The sequence below is a fragment of the Bison bison genome, unplaced genomic scaffold (genome assembly GCF_000754665.1).
Source record: "Bison bison bison isolate TAMUID 2011002044 unplaced genomic scaffold, Bison_UMD1.0 scf7180017864207, whole genome shotgun sequence".
NCBI classification, from domain to species: domain Eukaryota; kingdom Metazoa; phylum Chordata; class Mammalia; order Artiodactyla; family Bovidae; genus Bison; species Bison bison.
In genome coordinates, this window is record NW_011494779.1 from 2,344,030 (window position 1) to 2,349,807 (window position 5,778).

Below are 5,778 nucleotides of genomic sequence, written 5' to 3' on the forward strand. Positions count from 1 at the left end.
GGAGGTTTGCTTCATGTGGAAGCTGACTTTTTAGACTTCTCTGGTATAGCTGGTTATTAGTAGTAACATGGCCTTTATATAAGACAGCCAGGTGCAAAGCCCAGATCTTTCCCTTAAGAGATTCGTCAACTTGGGCATTTCACTTTCTAGGTCTTAGTTTTTGCATCTGTAAAATTAATGATTGTTACCATACTGGATGATTATAAGGAAAAGTGAGGTAATATATTAATTTTAGCACAGTGCTTGGCACACTGTGAGCCCTCGATGGATGGCACTTCTTTTTCTCTTTTTAATCTGTTAGACTTTACTGCTTTAAATTGCAGCCAAAATATTAGGGAGAATATAAAAATATACCTTTTACCCATAGTAACAAGCTACTGAATTATTATTACATTGATACACTATTTGTTAAAATAGTTCATTCTGTAACACTGTAATTGAACAAAATATTAAATCAATTAAGTGAAAATGAAAATTTTAGTTTAAATGACTTTCCAGCAACATGAGATGAAATTCCTTATTATTTTGCAAATTCTATTATTTGCAAATGTAGATTTATTTCTGCCTTGTTTCCTTGCCTCTTTACTTTTGGGTCTCTCACATTTAAATTCCCTGTTACTGTGTTTCTAATGGGGCTCCCCAGGAGGCGCCAGTGGTAGAGAGCCCACCTGCCAACGCAGGAGACATAAGAGACACAGGTTACATCCCTGGGTCAGAAAGATCCCCTGGAGGAGAGAATGGCAACCCACTCAGAATCTACCTAGTTACATGATAATGGTCATGCTAAACCAGGCTTCCCTGGTGGCTCAGATGGTAAAGAATCCACTTGCAATGCGGGAGACCTGGGTTCGATCCCTGGGTTGGGAAGATACCCTAGAGAAGGGCATGGCAACCCACTCCAGTATTCTTGCCTGGAGAATACTGCTCCTCTCTCATGGACAGAAGAACCTCATGGGATACAGTCCATGGGGTCTCAAAGAGTAGGACATGACTGAGTGACTAAGTATAACACACAACACGTACGAAACAAGGAAGAGGCAGCAAGAAGAGATATATGATAGAGGAACATACGGAGTGTAATGGAACCTATTTTTAAGGAAGAGACAGATTTCAGGCTGGGCTTGGTCTCAATCACCCTTCTAGTCAAAAAGACTAGCTGAGCATAAGCCAGATGAAACGCATCTGGTCATGAACATGATATAGACAAAGAGAGCTTCAGGGCCACAGAAATCAAAAGAAAAGTTGGTCCCTAGGGGTAAGCAACCAGCACTGGGGCACTGGGCAGAGCTTTCCTAGCAATAGAGTTGAGAATTATCACCTGTAAAGTAATCTGGAAGCAAGTCCAACTGTAGATGGTGAGATCAAGGGAGTGAATGTAGTAGCCCCAGGTTGCTTGGAAGCGTGAGACAATGGGAAGCCAAGAAGCAGAACCTGAACACAACGAGAAAAAATATATGTTCTGGCCAGAGAAGACCAAATCACTTAGCTAGTGAGCTAGTGAGGAGGATTTAGAAATTCACTGTCCAAAGTGAAGCTTACAATATTTCTAATGTCTTTATACATAACCATGCTGAAGTTATGTGCAAATATCAAGTATATGGCTTTCAATGTATAGTCATCATGTAAAGAACTAGTAGCTGTTATCCATTTCAGTGGATTCCTTTTATGATCTTCATGAAGCCATTAGTTAAAGCCTCTTTTGGGAATTCTCTGGCGGTCCAGTGGTTAGGACTCTGTGCTTCCACTGTAGGGGGCATGATTCGATGCTTGGATGGGAACTAAGATCCCACAAACCATGCAGTGCAACCAAAAATAAAATAAAAAGGCTCTTTTTAGGCATTCCTCCAGGTAGCTACATATAATAGTTTATTCTTTTTTTTTTTGGTTTTATTTTTTATTTATTTTTTTTACTTTACAATATTGTATTGGTTTTGCCATACATCAACATGCATCCGCCATGGGTGTGCACGTGTCCCGCATCCTGAACCCCCCTCCCACCTCCCTCCTAATACCATCCCTCTGGGATTCACTGGGATGACCCACATAATAGTTTAAATCTCACACTAAGTTTATCTAAATACTATCTTCCACAGTACCAAGCAGGCTTGCTCTATATGTTTGTTTTATTTTTTTTTTAACTACATTATTTCTTCCTTTGTCCTTTTCTTTCCTAGATGTATACTGGGAAATTTGTTAGCGCTCATGATCTCATCTGTTATACATGTCCAGGGAAGCCTAATAGGAATTTAGGAAATTCACTTATAACATATGTGTTCCCTATATTCTTAGCCAGCAGACTTCACTGATTGAGTGCTGATGGGTCTGCTGAATGTCCTGCTGAATGTCTTTTACCTAAGCCCAGGTAATGAGAATAGGTGTATCTCTTCTTGGAAATTAATGCTGTTTTTGTCATCTATCTCCAAAGATACAACTGCAGTTTGAGTGTGCTGCAGCTCTCTCTGCTTCCCCAACTCAGATGCTCCCTACTAAAATCCTTCAAGAGGCCATCTTCCTCTGTTTCACTCATGGATGCATCCTATCTGTCTAGGATAGTGCTGGTACATGGGAGGCATGTGGATATTTAGTGCCAAGTTGCTCTTGGGGAACAGGAAGCATAGCAAGGGTTAACCCTGTGTCTGGGGTGCGGGGGAAGGGTGAGGGGAGTAAGGTGGGTCAGAAGTCTGCACTATCGGTTCCTGGGAGAGCAAACATAAGAACGGTTTTGGGCTTTGGTTGCCCTTTCCAAGTATCTCATGGTCTTGCTTTCATACTGTTTTTTTTCCTAAAATTTTTTTTTTATCACACAATGCTAACTACTACTGTATTAACTTAGTATTTTAAACGTTTTTTCATAAGTACCACTTTAAAAAATATATTCGGCTGAGGAGACCATTCTCCCTGTCACCTACACTCACCTGAGCCACAGCTCTGTGAGGAGCTATTTCAGGGAGGAGACTACTGCTGTGACTTTGCTAAAGGGAGCATTATTAAAGGGATGGTTAAATCAGAGTACAGAAAAACAGCATCGAACATTGATGTATTTGTAAATTGCTGAACATATTTATAAAATTGTCTGCTTAATAACCTTTAATGTGGTGGTGCTCAATCAGTCATGTCTGACTCTTTGTGACCCCACGGACCGTAGCCCACCAGGTTCCTCAGTCCATGGAATTTTCCAGGCAAGAATACTGAAGTGGGTTGCCATTTCCTTCTCCAGGGGATCTTCCCAACTCAGGGATTGAAACTGAGTTCTTGCTTTTTCTGCATTGGCAGGTAGATTCTTTATCACTGTGCCACCTGGGAAGCCATCTAATAATCTTCAATGCTCATGCTAAACATTGATACTCCTGTTTATGTAATCATCAGTAAATCATCAGTAAAGATTATCATTTTAATCTTCAATGCTTCCCTTCTTTATCTTTTATTTCTTCTTGCTCTCTGTTTTTTTCCTGCTCTTTTGTAAATATTCACAAAGAACATACAATATCTATAGTACTGATAGATGCTGGCTTACAGAATAGAATTACAAGGTACTCAGGAAGTACTTGGAGTACTCAAGAAGTACTTGGAGAAGGAAATGGCAACCCACTCCAGTGTTCTTGTCTGGAGAATCCCAGGGACGGGGGAGCCTGGTGGGCTGCCGTCTATGGGGTCGCACAGAGTCAGACACGACTGAAGCGACTTAGCAGCAGCAGCAGCAAGGTACTCAAGGTACTCAAGGAGACGACAGATGTTTGGATCAACGTGATCCTGTGTGTTAAGTTCTATAGGGAGATGGGTATGTATGAGATGCTGCGTGAGCACACAGGAGAGTAACTAAGTTTGATGTTGAGGGAAGCTGCCCAAAGGAGAAATCTTAAGAAAAGAGTGAGACTTCTAAAGGAAGTCAAGAAAGAGATTTCAAACAAAGGGAATATGTCCCTGACCCCACTGGCTGCCCCTTTAAGCACCATTTCCTCTTCAGTTATTCCTTGCCATCGAAATCCCAACTTTGTTTGTATTTCTAGTAGCCTCATAAATCACTTAAGGCTTGAGTAAGCCTTAGAGATTAAATCTTGGTTAGTCTAAGTCAATAGGAACAGTTCTATTACCCTTTTCATGGTTGGTTTAGAAAAGATGACTTCATTCCATCCTGGTCCATGAGACTGATTTGAGAGATGATTTTTTATGGGGATTCTGGGACATCTCATGTGAGGATGGGGTGGTCTTTTCTGGTTTTTATATGCTGCAAAGTCAGGATAGGATGTTTGAAACTAACAGATACACTTGTCACTACAAGAGACAAATTTGATAAAAAAAAAAAAAGGGGGCAAAAAAACAACAATCCTGGAACCACTAACTGGAACTAACTCTGATTTCTTGTGTCTCATAATAAATCACTTTATTTCATAAGTAATTTTGAATTAATGGATAAATAATAACAAAGGCTTTAGGGACAATAAATTATCATAGTTCCATAATCCTCATACTTACACGAAGGGCTTGGCTAATGTTTCTGGAATCCTTATTGTACTGAACTGAGTAGTTAAGGATGAAAAAGCAGCAATTTCCCTGAGGCTATGGATGAAACACCAGGGCCAACTCTCACAAGCTTGAGACACCAATAAATAAAGAAGAAACTAGTTTGATTCTATAGGAAAAATGCAAGATGCCCTAGCCTAAATATGAATGCCAAAGGTAAATTTTGCTAATCTCTGGAAGGGTATAGAGCAAGTGAGTCTGGCAGGAAACAATAGATTGGTCTTTCTGACTTTAGTTCCTTTAAGTTGGCAGGCTCACCAAGTAGACTCACTCCTATAAAAGCCTGCCCTTAAACTGTCAAAGCTTTAATCATGAACCACTTGTACTGATTTTGTTTCACCAAGAGAATCATTTTCAGTTTATGGTTTCACCATGATCTTTGGTCTAATATGCTCAGGGCTTCTTCACTGTTTTTCCCTCCACTCTTCCCCAACACTCAATTTGACACTCCATCAACATCTGGGGCTTCCTCAAAAAAAATATCCTACCATTTTTGGTCAACTAGAATCATCTCCTCTGGCACAGACCACTCTGAACAAGATCTGCTCCAGTTTTATGAAGATTCTAAACAAGATCCACCAAAGTATCTTCTTACAGAGATAGAAAACTGACCAAGTTATTTGAAAAAAGCCCCATTCTTTTAATTTACTGATATTCAACATGTACTTAGGCTTCCCTGGTGGCTCAGATGGTGAAGAATCCGTGAAGAATTCAGATGGTGAAGAATTCGCTGGGTTGAGAAGACCCCTAGAGAAGGGAATGGCTTCCCACTCCAGCATTCTTGCCTGGAGAAGTTCATGGACAGAGGAGCCTGGTGGGCTACAGTTCATGGGGTCACAAAGAATTGGACACGACTGAGTAACTAAGCCAAGAAACATGTACTTGGTTTTTTGAACATATAATAGCAAAAAATTATCAACCTTACTTTTGCAGAGAACATTCAGTTATCTCGACATCAGTATTACAGTATAATTGTTGAACCCACATCAATTCATATTGACATAAATTTAGAATATGTACATGTACCAAATAATAAAAAATAGGTATAATAAAAGTAAATAGTCACGGTGTTTATTTTCCTAAAATAGGTACATTGGAGCAGATGCTTCAGAAAAGTGCTTAGATATTAACAGGACAAAACCCTGTCTCAGAAATATTTTTATTAAAAAAGATCTAGCTTTTCAGGATAGGCTTTATAATTCTTTCTTATGCACAAGAGAACATTTCTATAAAATGGACAAAACCCTATTTTCTTAA